The sequence below is a fragment of the Hipposideros armiger genome, unplaced genomic scaffold (assembly GCF_001890085.2).
Source record: "Hipposideros armiger isolate ML-2016 unplaced genomic scaffold, ASM189008v1 scaffold_210, whole genome shotgun sequence".
Lineage (NCBI taxonomy): Eukaryota > Metazoa > Chordata > Mammalia > Chiroptera > Hipposideridae > Hipposideros > Hipposideros armiger.
In genome coordinates, this window is record NW_017731560.1 from 1,963,679 (window position 1) to 1,977,904 (window position 14,226).

The following is a 14,226-nucleotide window of genomic DNA, read 5'->3' on the forward strand; positions in this document are numbered from 1 at the left end:
GTGAAGAATGTATTTGAGAGGATAAAATAAGACTAGAGTATCATATGAGGGAGCAAAGATTATTATTTGGTGGTTTGGTTGATATAACTATCAGAATCTCAACATTGTGTCTCAGAATCCCCAAAACAAGTCACCAAAAACATTGTAAAGACAGAGAATTGCAACCCATGGAGATTCCCACATCCTAGGAAAGCAAGTTCCATGACTCTTGAAACATTTGCCTTTTCCTTAGTAATGGGTATCCACTAGAGTACTGGTTCTGAACTAAAGGAGTTCCAGCCATTAGGATGTGTTTGAGAATTTGTGGGGACATTTTAGTTGTTACAAAGTTTGGAAGGTGCTAGTGGTATTTTAAAGGTGGAAGCCAGTGACGCTAGTAGTTCTAAAGTTAATGAGATAATCCTGTATAATGAAGAGTTATCCTGTATCCCACACAGCTTTCAAATATATCCAGTGAATCTTAATAATATAGGTGAGGAAAACATTATAATTATATAAACCCTGTCTTATCTCAACAGCAGCTTTTATCTTACTGTTTTCCAATATATCTGTTTTTTATGTTTTTCTTTCTTATATGTAATGGCTCCCAATCCTCTTATCTTTTCTTAAATATAAACTTACTCATTTTAAGGCAATGTAATCATGTATTCCATTATGTTGTCTGATGTAGTCATGACCTTGCATTTATATATTGAAATAAATATTTTATTGTAAATTACTTTTCTTTCATTTCTCATTTATATTTCAGTTAAGTCACTATTTTGATTTTTTTGAAATTATGTATGTAGGTAAGTCATATTATCTATGAACATCATTTCAGAATAGTGAAGGGAGAGTCACAAAATATTTGTTATAAGAAGGAGCATAACATTTTTTTATGCTATGGTAAAGTAGGTAAATGCTGTGCCTGCATCCTCTCATGACCACATCAAAATTACAACTAAACTACAAAAAAACCATCATTGAGAACTGCCAGAAGTCTAGCTGAACAAAAGTCCTATAACTAAGGACATATAGAAGAAGCCAAGTTGAAACTGGTAGGAAGGGCAAAGATGTAAAATGGGCTGGTCCCACACCCATGTGTGACAGATAAAAATTGGGAGGGATATCTTGGCTGTGGAGGTCCCCGCTGAGGAGCAAAGGGTCCCAGGCCCACACTAGGCTCCCCAGCCCAGGGTTCCAGTGCCAGGAAGAGAATTCCCCACAAATTCTGACTGTAAAAACCAGCAGCGATTGTGGCTGAGTGAAACAGAAGGCTGCTGGAGTCCCAGGCATTCCTGTTAAAGGGCCTGAACTTACTCACTCACAGACTCACTCGCTCTGAGCTCCCGCACTAGTACAGTAGCTTGAATGGCACCAGGGATATATGGGGAGGAAGTGAGTTGTCTGGCTTCAGAGCAAGGGCTGTAGGGGCAGCTTTCTCCCACAGATGTGCTGACAGAAGCCATTGTTACTTTGTTGAGCCCTCCTGCCACCCAGTGTGCAGACAATGGCAGCTGCCATATCTAAGTCTTCATCAACATGGTTAACACCATTTGCCCTGCCTTGGTAATTAACTGAGACCCCACATCACCCAATTTGCAGGCCCACCCAAGGCACTTCCAGTGATTTTTCTATACATATGGCCTGTCTTGGCTCATACTGTGGACTACCCTAAAATCTCTCAAAGGATCACAAGCCCCAAGCATGCAGTGTCTACACTGGCATGCCCTGTAGCTGTTGTTAAGCAGCCCCAAGCCAGGCACTAATGGCAGCTGGCCTCGGTTCAAGGCTTGGACTTACCCAGGCACCTCCAAGCCCATCATGGCTGGCACCCATCTGCAGATTGCTTTATGGCTCATTACAGGTAGCCCCAGGCAAAGCACAGGCTTCACTTGAACTTGGCCTGTAGTGGGACCCCTCCCAGAAGCCTCCAGTGCTGGTACACCTGGTGGCCTGCTTTGGACTGAACCCGAACACAATCTGGCTGGCTGCCTTGTTAGATGACACACTCTAAGTGCAAACAGGACAAGCATCAGAGCACAGCTTGAAGCAGATTCTGCTCTGTAGGGTAAGCCCCTACACAACAGCTTCTCCAATGTAGCCACAGCCAGTCCTCACAACCAAACAGCCTGAGGGTCAATCCCTCCCACTGATGTGCAAAAAGCAACCAAGGCTCAACTACAACAGGGGGTAACACACAACCCACAGATGGGACACATTGGAATAGCTGGCTCAGGTGACCAGGGAGACTGTACTACTGGGTCCCACCAGGCACCTTCTATATAAGGCCAGTCTGCTAAGAGTGTGAGACATGGTAGCTTTATCTAATACATAGAAACAAACAGAGGGAAGGCTGAAAATGGAAACACAAGGAAACATGTTCCAATTGAAGAAAATAACAAAGCTCCATAAAAAGAACTAAAAAAAAATGGAAACAAGCAATCTACCAGATGCAGAGTTCACAACACTGGTTATAAGGATGCTCAATGATCTCAGGGAGAACTTCAACAAAGAGATAGGAAACATAAAAGTGTCGATAGAAAAAATTAAAATTAACTAGTCAGAAATAGAGAATGCAATAACTGAAATTAAAAATACATTAGAGGGAATCAAAAGTACATTAGATGAAACAGAGGATCAAATCAGCGATTTAGAAGATAAAGTAGCAGAAAACACCCAATCAGAACAGCAAAAAGAATTAAAAAATCTAAAACAATGGGGATTCTTTAAGGGGCCTCTGGGACAACATCAAGCGTACTAACATTTGCATCATTGGTGTACCCGAATGAGAAGAGAGAGAGCAAGGAATTGAAAACCTAGCTAAAGAAATAATGATGGAAAACTTCCCTAACCTGGTGAAGGAAATAGACACACAAAACCAGCAAGCACAGTGAGTTTCAAACAAGATGAACCCAAAGACACATATCATAATTAAAATGCCTAAGGTTAAGGATAAAGATAGAACCTTAAAAACAACAAAATAAAGCAGTTAGTTATCTTCAAGGGAGCCCTCATGAGACTGTCAACTGATTTCTCAACATAAATTTTGCAGGCCAAAGGGATTGGCATGAAATATTCAAAGTGATAAAAACCAAGGACCTACAACCAAGATTACTCTACCCAGGAAAGCTATGAATTAAAATCGAAGGCCAGATAAAGAGCTTCCCAGACAAGAAAAAGCTAAAGGAGTTCATTACCACTAAACCAGTATTACAAGAAATGTTAAAGGGACTTCTTTAAGAAGAAGCAGAGAAAAAAATTTAAATATGAATAATAAAATGGCAATAACTACATATCTATCAAGAATTACTTTAAATGTAAGTGGATTAAATGCTCCATTCAAAAGACATAGGGTGTATTGTACACCTGAAACCTATGTAACTTTACTAACAATTGTCACTCCAATAAAGTTTAATTAAAAAAAAGACATAGGGTGGCCAAATGGATAAGAAAACAAACCCTTACATATGCTGCCTACAAGAGACTCATTTCAGATTGGAAGACACACACAGATTGAAAGTAATTGGATGGAAAAAAATATTTCATGAAAATGGAAAGAAACAGACATAAAAGCTGGGGTAGCAATACTAATACCAGACAAAATAGACTAAAACGAATGCTGTATAACAAGAGACAAAGAAGGACCCAGTAATTCCACTTCTGGGTATTTATCTGAAGAAACCCAGAACACTAATTTGGAGGGACATGTGCATCCATATGTTCATTGCAGCATTATTTACAATAGCCAAGATACGGAGGCAACCTGGGTGTCCATCAATAGATGAATGGATAAAGAAGAGGTACAAGTATACAATGAAATATTACTCAGTTATAAAAAAAGAATGAAATCTTGCCATCTGCAACAACATGAATAGACCTAGAGGGAATTATGCTGAGTGGACTAAGTTGGACAGAGAAAGACAAATGTCATATGATTTCACTTCTTTTTTTTTTTAAAGATTTTTATTGGGGAATTGGGGGGATGGGGACAGCACTGGGGAATTGGGGGAAGGAGAACAGACAAGTTGCTGTCCTTTTTGTTCTTCAGTCTAGTTGCGGAGGACGTTGCTTCACTGGCTCAAGTTGGCACCATCATGGCGCTCTTCCCGGGTGAGGCAGATCAGTCGCCGGCTTCTGGAGGGCCGCTCACTGCGGCTGCTGGCCGCTCATGCTGGCTGCTGGCTACATAGGTAGCCCATGGCAACCCACTGCCACAGGGGCTGCAGCCTACGCCGTCACCGGCGACTCAGGGCAGCCCAGCTCCAGGTTGAGCTGTTGTTCATCATCTTAGCAGTGGAGGGCTGAGTCACTGGCCCTCATATGTGGGATCCGAACCAGAGCCCTCTGGCGTCCCAAGGCAGCTCTTAACCATCGCTCCACTCGGCCGGCCCTGATTTCACTTCTATGTGGAACCTAAGGAACAGAATAAATGAACAAACAAAACAGAAACAAACTGATAGATACATATAACCTCTTGATGGTTGCCACATAGAAGGGAGATTGGGGGGATGGGTGAAAATGGAGAAGGAATTACACAAATTGATAGTGACAAAATAGTCATGGGGATGTAAAATATAGCATAAGGAATATAGTCAATAATAACTATATATAATATCAGATGGTTACTAGATTTATTGGGGTGATCACTTCATAAGTTGTATAAATGTCTAATCACTGTGTTGTACAGCTGAAACTAATATAGTATTGTATGTCAACTGTAATTGAGAAATAAAAATATTTTAAAAAAAGGAGTATGAAGTCTTACAGGAATAAGGACTACTGACCTAGACCTAAGGATAAAAGATTAACATAGATAATAAGTAGGCTTGAGGTTGTTGAAATCCTACCTCATTATCACCAAAGTAAAAGGAAAAAATCATCATCATGAGTGAGCCACTGGAGTAACAAGCTTCTGCCTAAGAAGAATCATTACTAGTGTGTGTCAAGCCCTTTTCATCAGGTTGTCATTTTATCCTCATAACAGCCTAGTAACATAGGTACTATTATTGTCCCCATTTTTTTGGATGAGATAATTGAACCTCAGAAAGATGAAGTGAGTTGCCCAAGTTCTCTTAGTTACTAAGTGGCAGAGCTCAGAAGGGGGAGCTCAGGTCTGTTACCAAAGACATATGCTTTCTATTGTCCTACTCAGGCTCTCCAAGATCAAGTTGGACAAGAAAGTACTACGTATCCCCATCCTTCCCCAAAAGAATCAGCCTGTGAAGATCAATGAGTGGGGAACTTTCAGCGTTTTTTGAGTGCTTAAAGCTGTGCTAAGAAGTAAGAAAAAAATAACACAGAAACAACTTTCTCACAGTGAATTTCTAACCTAATTGGATACATAAGATGTATAATAAGTCCAAGCTTAAATTAAAAGAAGGGGAGAAAATGGTAGTAGCTGGGAGAATAGTAAGGATAGGTGTGTGTGTGTGTGTGTGTATGTATGTGTGTGTGTATGTGTGTGTGTGTGTCCCATTGTGTGCCATGTGTCCCTGAAGGAAATTTCAACAAGGATTTACTAAGTGCCTACTATGTGCATGGAAAAAAAAAACAGGGAAAGAGATTGAAGACTTGGTGAAATGTTGGGCAAGAGAACCAGTCCTTGAGGAGGTGGCAGGGGAAGTGGCCAGAGCATAGGTGAAGGGCATATCTATTTTTCAGAGGCCATAGGCCCACTGGAGAAAAAGATTGCAATATTAAGAAAATTTAGGAGGCAAAGTAGGGGGGTATCAGCCAGCCTTGCTGTGCAAGGGCCAGGATGAGGTCATTCTTATTCACTAAACAAAAATTGGGGAGAGGAGGGGATAAGTTGAGAGGCCAAGAAGAACAGACAATGTTTGGGACATGCTGTGGGGATGAATAAGGCCAATGAATCAACAATAAATGAATAAAAGATTGTGGACCTGCCTACAGGGCTCTGGTGAAGTTAGCTGCAGGGATTTATGCATTTGTTGATTATCTACTTTGTGTGCTACACATAGTAAATATTCAACCCCCGGCAGTAACCTCTGCAACTTCCACACTCTTGGTCCCCCCAGCCAATGTTCTGTCTCATTTTTTTGTAAGTGTGAGCAACAAATTATGAAGACAGAGCATACACATACAGGGTTTGCTGTTATAATAAAAATTTACAGCAAAATTAACTTGACATATATTTAATGATATGCGTAATTGTTATTGTGCTTGGTGGCAATTAGGCATAAATTGTAAACAGTTTACATAAATGCCTGTAATTAGAATTACTTCCATACAGTTAAACCAAATTCTCAGTTTTTTCCTCGGTTTGTCAGCTATTGTATATTCTTCATCTGTATTCACATTAGCAGCACAGACGCTGAGTTGGCGTTAATCATCACCTTCAAGTACTTGTTATTGCTAGTGGGTAAGATCTGGGGTCTTCTTGCCCAACAGTTATTTCTGGCTGTCACCCATATGGCTCTTTCATCTGAAGTGCCCATCAAGAGCGAGCCCTCTCTCATGAGGTCTTCTCCCAAACTCAGAGGGTGCTCCTTGCCCCCTTCCAAGGGATTTCAGCTGGGGACAGAGGAGATAAACCTGGCTGGTGGTGGCAACATAAGGGAAAACAAGTTTTGAATCTCATTATCTGGAATTGCAGGGGCAAGTGGATCACAGAGTAGAAAAATGACTGAATTTAGCACACACCTACCCTCCTCCCTGCCCCTGATCCTATGAAATGACTAATATATAACTATCTTCACAGCTGTCCTTTGTAGGAAAGATTCATACTAAAAAGAAAAACCTGCTTCCACCTAACTCTTGAAACATCTCTCCTCATTCAAGGAAGCTAGTGCCTCAAATGCCTTTAAATTCCAGACACGTGTTGTTTTTTTGCCATTAAAAAGTTTTTAAAAAAATTGCAAGGAAGCCAGCATATTTATGGCTATATTTGTCAGTAGACTAAGCTTTTGAGTCAGATAGGCCTGGATGCTAAAACTTGCTAGCAGTGAAATTTTGGTATTTACCCTCTCTGAACCTCAACTTCCTCATCTGTAAAATGTTGATAATAATAGTGTCTATCTCATATGGCTGTTACAGAGATATCATGGAATCATGTATGTAAAACATTAGTACATTGACTATAGCATAGTAAAATTTCATTAACTCTTAGTTTCATTTATTATTATTGTGGTTATTGTTGCTTTTAGCTCTAGTCTTGGCTTCCTCACTACTGTGATCATCCCTCCATGTATTTACTTTCGTAGGAAGCAGAACTACAGGAAATGAATGTATGAAATGCTAGTGGTAAAAGCTGGATGTTAAAGCTGCAGATGACCTTAAATAAAACACAACAGGACAGATGGCTCAGACACTCATCTATATTTCAATTTTGTTAGAGGAAGCTTGGTGCCGACCTGGTACATGGTGAAACCTGACATTTAGAGGAGAGTGAAGCCAGCTCAGATTAAAATGATCTTTGGAAACATTCGTCTAATCACCAAAAATGTATTAACTAGCCCCTCAATGCAATGCACTGGGGAGACAGAAGTGATATAGACTAGCTATTTTAGGAGAGGAGAGAGAACATGTGCAACAAGTATAACAAGGACACTAATAGAGGAGTATTCATGACACAGTGACAGCACCCAAGATGAATGAAGTACTTCTCTCTGCTTGAGAGAAGCAGGAAATCTTCTCTTCAGAAGGAAAAAAAAAGAAACAGTTCTTTAAGTGAGTGTAGAAAAATATGAAATGGTATTATATATATATTATACATATTATACATATATATATATATATGTGTATGTATTTAAATCTAGTGTCAGTAAAGATACATTTTCCCATATAGCTGAATTTCTTTAACTTACTTTTTGCCTTCTAAAATAACATGGATTCCATGGCCACTATTCTAATTACCATTCCTCCATAACAAAGTACCCCAGAATTAGTGGAATAAAAATAATTGAATTATGCTTATGAATTCGGTGGGTCCAGAATTTGGACAGGTCACAGCAGGGATGACTTGTCTTTGCCTCACAGTGTCTGGGTCCTCAGCTTGAAAAATTTTATGACTGGAGGGGATCAGACAGCTAGGAAATTGGATCATTTAGAGGCATCTTTAATCACCTATCTAGCAATTGATGCTGGTTGTCACTGTCACCTTTTATTAGTGCTCTGGTCATGCTAAATAGGTCAAAGCTGTCAAGGTTCTTCCATATTTAAAGGGAAGGAACATAGAGATCTCACTTTTTTTGTCAAGGGCCAAATGCCCCACGTTTATTTACATATGAAATGTGTTTAATACAGTTATGATGGATGTAGTGCATAACACCTGACAGCAGCAAGAACTTTTGAGGAACCCAACATTGAGTACAGTATACCATGCAAGTATCTATATATACACAAAAGAATTTCTTTTCTTAAAAAAAAGTACAAAACATGTTTAGGGATGAATACAAGAAACAAAATGCCAAAGTAAACACAAAATGAAAAACAAAAAATAGAATTCTCCCAGAGAACTATAAATGGAAGGGACACTTTAATAACTACTGATAGTAAATAAACTTATGGAAATGACTGAACTAACCCCAGGTGGCTCAACGCTGAATCTCACAGCCAGTTGATGTACAGGCTGCGGCATTGATAAGTTGGTGGGTGAAGTTGTGCATCTCAACTCTAAGTACCAGAACGTTTGGCAGTAGCATCCAGAACAGAAAACACCAACTCTTTAGACAGCAAAGGGTTAAGTCAACTGTGATTTTTTCTTTCTTTTTTTCCTGTCAAGAGCCAGAGACATACTTGGTATCATTAGTTGTTGTCTTTATAATAGTTAATAAATTACATGACAAAAACTTGATTATATAAATGTATTGGTCTAACCACATATTCGTAACTTTTACAGTAGTCCAGCCCTTTGATTAACTTTATCTCCATGTGCTCTTTAAGCCAACCTTGCAAATCTGACCAGAAAACAACCAGCCCCCATTTTTACCTTTAGAATACCTTTCTTCCCCATTCTAAGATGAAGTTAAGGAAATCCACATTCCTTACTGGATTTCCAATCTAAGATTTTATTCACCACCTGCAAGGCTGCTTTAAACACCAGGTTGGCATGGCCTGGAAAAGATGTCACACAGTGCCAGAGTGCAGATATCTGCAATATTCACCCCTGGACTCAGAGCAGGCACATTGAGGATAGTGCTAGGAAACTTAAAAGTCCCCAGTGTTTTGAGACACACAATCACCTACAATTTATGTAGTGAATTCTAAAAATTAAAAATACTAAAAAAGGCATTATCTTAGCCTGTAATTAGTTAACCCTTTTAAAACTGTTACATACAAAATGGCTTATTTGAATTCAGGAAATGCCCCTGTTACTAAGAACTCTGTTTTAAAGAAACAATACAAAAAGAAAAATTCTAACCCAAAAAAGAAAAACAAACTCAAAACATTTTCTACTAAATACTGGTGAAAACATATAACATAGAGTATGAAAAACTATTCATTTAAATATATGTTAAACTCAAATAATGGTTTTTGATTAAAGTTTGTTGGGATGACAATGGTTAGTAAAGTTACATAGGTTTCAAGTGTACAATTCTGTAATACATCATTTATATATCATATTGTGTGTTCACCATTCAGAGTCAGTTCTACTTCCATCACCATATATTTGATCCCGTTTACCCTCATCTACCACCGCCCTCGCCCCTTATCCTCTGGTAACCACTAAACTATTGTCTATGTCTATAAATTTTTGCTGCTTTGTTTGTTTGTCTTGTTCCTTTTTTGCTTTAATTTTATATCCCACATATCAGTGAAATCATATGGTTCTCGACTTTTTCAGTCTGACTTATTTCGCTTAGCATTATAATCACAAGATCCATCCATGTTGTCGCAAATGGCAGTATTTCATCTTTTCTTATACTTATCGAGGATATACACGACAAGGTGAAGAAGGTACCTTGAAAGAGAATATATTGCAACAGCCTAGACAGTACTGTTAACTCCATTATACTGCAAACTTTTTGTAACAAAAATGTCCTTTTTATTCCAGTGTGAACAGGGTTTTTCCTTATGGAAGGTGTGTGGCTATTTTTCAGCTGAACTCACTCTTTTGGGTTTAATGAAGGCCATACCATGTGTCCGCATGTGAGCATTGAAGGCAGCTTCAGCTATGAACGTTTTTGTGAACACTGTGCACTTTCTGTCAGACACTGCACCGTTGGACGATTATCCTCATGGCTGGGCTTGTTCTCCTGTTGGTTCTCTTCCCCCGCCCCGTTCTTCTTGGACACTGGCTGAGGCTCCTTCAGCTTGTGCACAATTAAGATGTGCCTGGACAGTGAGATGTGTGACATGTAGCACAGTCCACACTCCTGGCACTGGTAGGAGGAGCCATCCGATTTGAGCTGAGGGACGTGTTCATGGAACTGTAGCAGGTTTTTGGTGGTGAAGCCGCACATGGTACATTTATGAACCTTAAAAACATTTATCTTTAGCTTTTTCAATGGTTGAGTAATTGCTCCTCCATGAGGTCAGAACTCTAAAACTGGTTCTTCCAACTTCCGCTTGGGACTGGGAACCTTGGTATCTTCTTTAATTTCTGTTTCCTCCTCTTTGGCAGCTTCTGTCATTTCTTTTAAGTCTGGATCCTTAAAACTGTGCATGAGCTGGATGTTTCTCCAGCAACAACCATTTTGTAAAGGTCCGCCTGAAGTCTGGGCAGTGAGAGCAGGTATAAACTTTCCTGATGCCTTTGTGCTTGATCCAATTGTGACCGCATAGCTTGTGTGATGAGCTGAAAGATTTGTCACGCTAGTGGCAGGGGATTTTTTTCACTTGCTTCCTGTGTCCCTTCGTCATGTGGGACATGTAAACATCTCTTTGTATGAACAAGCGGTCACACTCCCAACACAACCACCCAGGACTGGCGACTTTCTTGGGTTCCACTGATTTCTTCACAGGAAATGGAGATTTCTTTTCCGATTTCTCTTTTCCATTCATGGATCTGGTGTATTCTTTGTTTTGATTTGCTGCTGAATTCTGAGTCACAGGCTTAATGCTCAAAGGCAAGTTTATACCCACATTTGGAGGCACTTCAATATTTTTCAATGTTCCGTGCATAGACTTGATATGCTCCATCATGAGTTGCTTTTGTGGATATAAAAGAGAACAGTCTGGACACTTGACAATAGACACCTTCTGCTTTTCAATGTGTTGGTCAAAGTGTCAATACAGCAGGGTTTGCAGGGTGAACACAGTGTCACACATGGAACACATATATTGTTTTTGGTCCTCCTATCTTGATGCCAGGATGCTATGAGTAGGTATGGGAATGTGTGCTTGGGGAAGACTTAAATGCCATTGGACAAATAGGACACTTGAGAAGACTTCACAGTAAGAACCTTGAATATGAGACTTCAGAGCGGCCACATCAGAATACACAACATTGCAATGTACACATCGAAAATCAACTCTCTATGTGTAGTGCAGACAGTTCTTGGTGACGTAGATCTGGAAGTGCACTGACCTGCAGATGGCCCCACACTTGGAGCAGGTGTAGGAAGATTTGTGCTGATGGATTCTCTGGTGTGATGCATTGCTGCACTGGTTAGGAAGCAGCGTCTGGCAGATAGTGGAAGTCTTTTGTCCACTTGTATCTACAGCCTGCTGGAAATGTGTAGCCAGCAATGTCTCATCCTGGAAAACTTCATTACACTCCACAAACATTTCAGACTATGTCTGCCGACCTTAGATGGGTCTTCATCCACAGGCATAGCTGGAATGATGGGTGTGCTTGAAGGAGTTGATATGAAGGTCCCAGTTATACCAGACTGAATTTTTGTTGCAGTATGTGTGCCAGCCCCTACAGTGCTTGGGAGAGTGGGAGGTGCAGTAGAAGTATTGCTTGATGGAGAAACAATCATTTGGGGACTGGCTTTAGAATTAAGTGGGAGCACTACATGATGACTCCCTTTTCTTTATGCCTGTGGGCATGGGGGAGGAGACTGCTCTTGTAAAAAAACAAGGTACTTTGTACAGTAGTTACACATTACTTCAATGTGCATGCTGAATCTGTTGTAGTGTTGAGTCAGGCTCTTTTCAAGAGCAAAGGAGTCACCACATTCCAAGCATTTGTACCTGCGGGTCGGTAATGTGATGCCTGCATTAGAAGGAGGACTGAGGTTGGGGATGTAAACTGGAACTGGGTTGACACTACTCAGCACCTTGTTTTAAGCTTCCACCACAGAGCTCTGCAAGGAGAGCACTACCTATATTATAGACACCGTTTTGGGTGGTTGTGAGGATGCTGCATTGATTATTCTCTGCTTTATTTACTGATGAGGTTTGGTTAGCACTTGGTGGAGTTCAGAGGTGGTCTGGACACACTGAGACAGAAAATTAAGGTTGACAAGTTGAGCAGTCTTTGGCACGAGTTGTGCAGGCTGGATGCCAGCACCACAACAGTTTGCTGCTGGATGGTATTGGCAGCTTTAATGATGGTGCTGCTAGTGCGCTGTACATAAGCATTAGATATGACTGTGGCTTTGACCGTCATGTTGTTAGTGAGCTTCAAATTAATGAATGACTTGATATCCCACCTTCTTCACAGTCAACACTCGGAGAAAGGCAGTTGCCACAGGCTTGATAGTGACCTGTTTGGGGGTCAGCTCTGCAGAGGCCACTGCATTGGTAACAACTATTGACTGCAGAGGTGCTCTGGGGGTAGAGGAAAGGATGGCAGCTGAAGTTGGATATGACAGAAGTGACCTCACAGATGCCATCACAGGCCCTGATTGCTTAGGAGGCTTTTTTCTAGAGTCAAAATCAACTCTGGCAATACCCTTGTCACTGTTCTCTTTATTTCCCCAGATGACATCTTAATGGTTTCTATGCGGACTTTGGGAATTGCTGTTGTTGACCCTGCAGGGGATGACAGAGATCCCTTGCTGCTATTTTCACTTGAAATGCTCCTGGGCTCTCTGGCTGCTTTAGGGATGCTTTTTTCATCCCATCAATGAGACTCTGGGATTCAGGAAACTTTTCAATGGCTCTAGGACTATCATTTACTTCTTTTGGTAATGGAGATGATTCCCATGAACTGCTCACTGGTTCTTTACAGGAGTCTGAAGCAGCCTTTTTAGCACTAAAAGCTGTGGTTGCAGCTATGTACGAAGAAAGCTTGGAGAATAGTTTTGACCTTGATGGTATCATGCCATCAAGGGTGGTGTCATTCTTCTCAGAGCTCAGCTTCCCATCATGGACCCTGTTTTCAAGCACCTTTTCAGGGTTTTCCTTCAATCCATCCTCCACTTTTATAACTTTAAAAGGTTCATAAACACTCAGATTTATAGAATTTGTTTTTGTTTCTCTCATAACAACTTTGTTTTTATCTATATTGCCTGAAGTTAAGATTTCAGTTTTGCTTAAGTTTTCCCCTGCAAGTGGTTTAGTTTATCATAGTCCTGTTGGGGATCGACCCCGTCAACACATTTGATCTAAAAGTTGAACGCACGTCCTCTTCATCAGGGGGGCCATCCACCTCTATCTTCTCATCGTCGTCAGCTGTGATAGGGCTTAACTGGCTGAAAATTGAGTCTTTGAAAGTCACCTCTGAGGTAGGCACATCTCCTTTCAAGGACTTCGATCCATCTTCACTGTAACTGTCAAGAAAGGATGCTGTGAGAAAACCATTATGTAAGCCATTGCTGGTGGGACTGTGCCTATCTTTCTCCATGCCCTTAGAGGAATTGATTTTCCCAATGTTTTTCACATTAACACGGCTGCCAACATCAGAAGATGATGGCATGTGGTAGTCATCATCTGTGTGAGCATTGTGCTTAATGTGGCTTTCCTGGCCATTGTGTCCAGATTCAATAGCTGCTTTAGGATTGACCATATTTGGAGTGTCAAATGCTCCCTGGAGGTCGTCAAAGTCTGGGGAATTCATATTCCCCATGGTCATGAATTTGATCAGATGTTCTTGTGACCCTTTACCTTTGGGAAATACTTTGGACCAATGGTTCAGTTACTGTCACATGGTGTCATTCTCTGCAAACATGAAAGGGTTAAAAGCAGCCCCAGTTAACAGGCCTTTTGGCCTTCATAATAGTCAGAAGTATCCCCAACACCCTTTAGTAGCTTCTAAAAGGAAAAGCACAAAACAGAACATAGCCCCCTTCCCGGGATTGGCCTTTGCAGCCGTCAAGCCCAGGCTTCTCGGCCTCAGCTCGGATGAGCTTGGTTCAGCATTGTGCTGCCAGCTGCTGCTTTTGTGGCTGC

General features: G+C 40.7%; 1 pseudogene; it reads right to left on the bottom strand.

Annotated features, from left to right (window-relative positions):
- Positions 1-10,032: 10,032 nt before the first annotated feature.
- On the bottom strand, positions 10,033-13,909 carry LOC109388874 (zinc finger protein 532 pseudogene; annotated as a pseudogene).
- Positions 13,910-14,226: the final 317 nt, after the last annotated feature.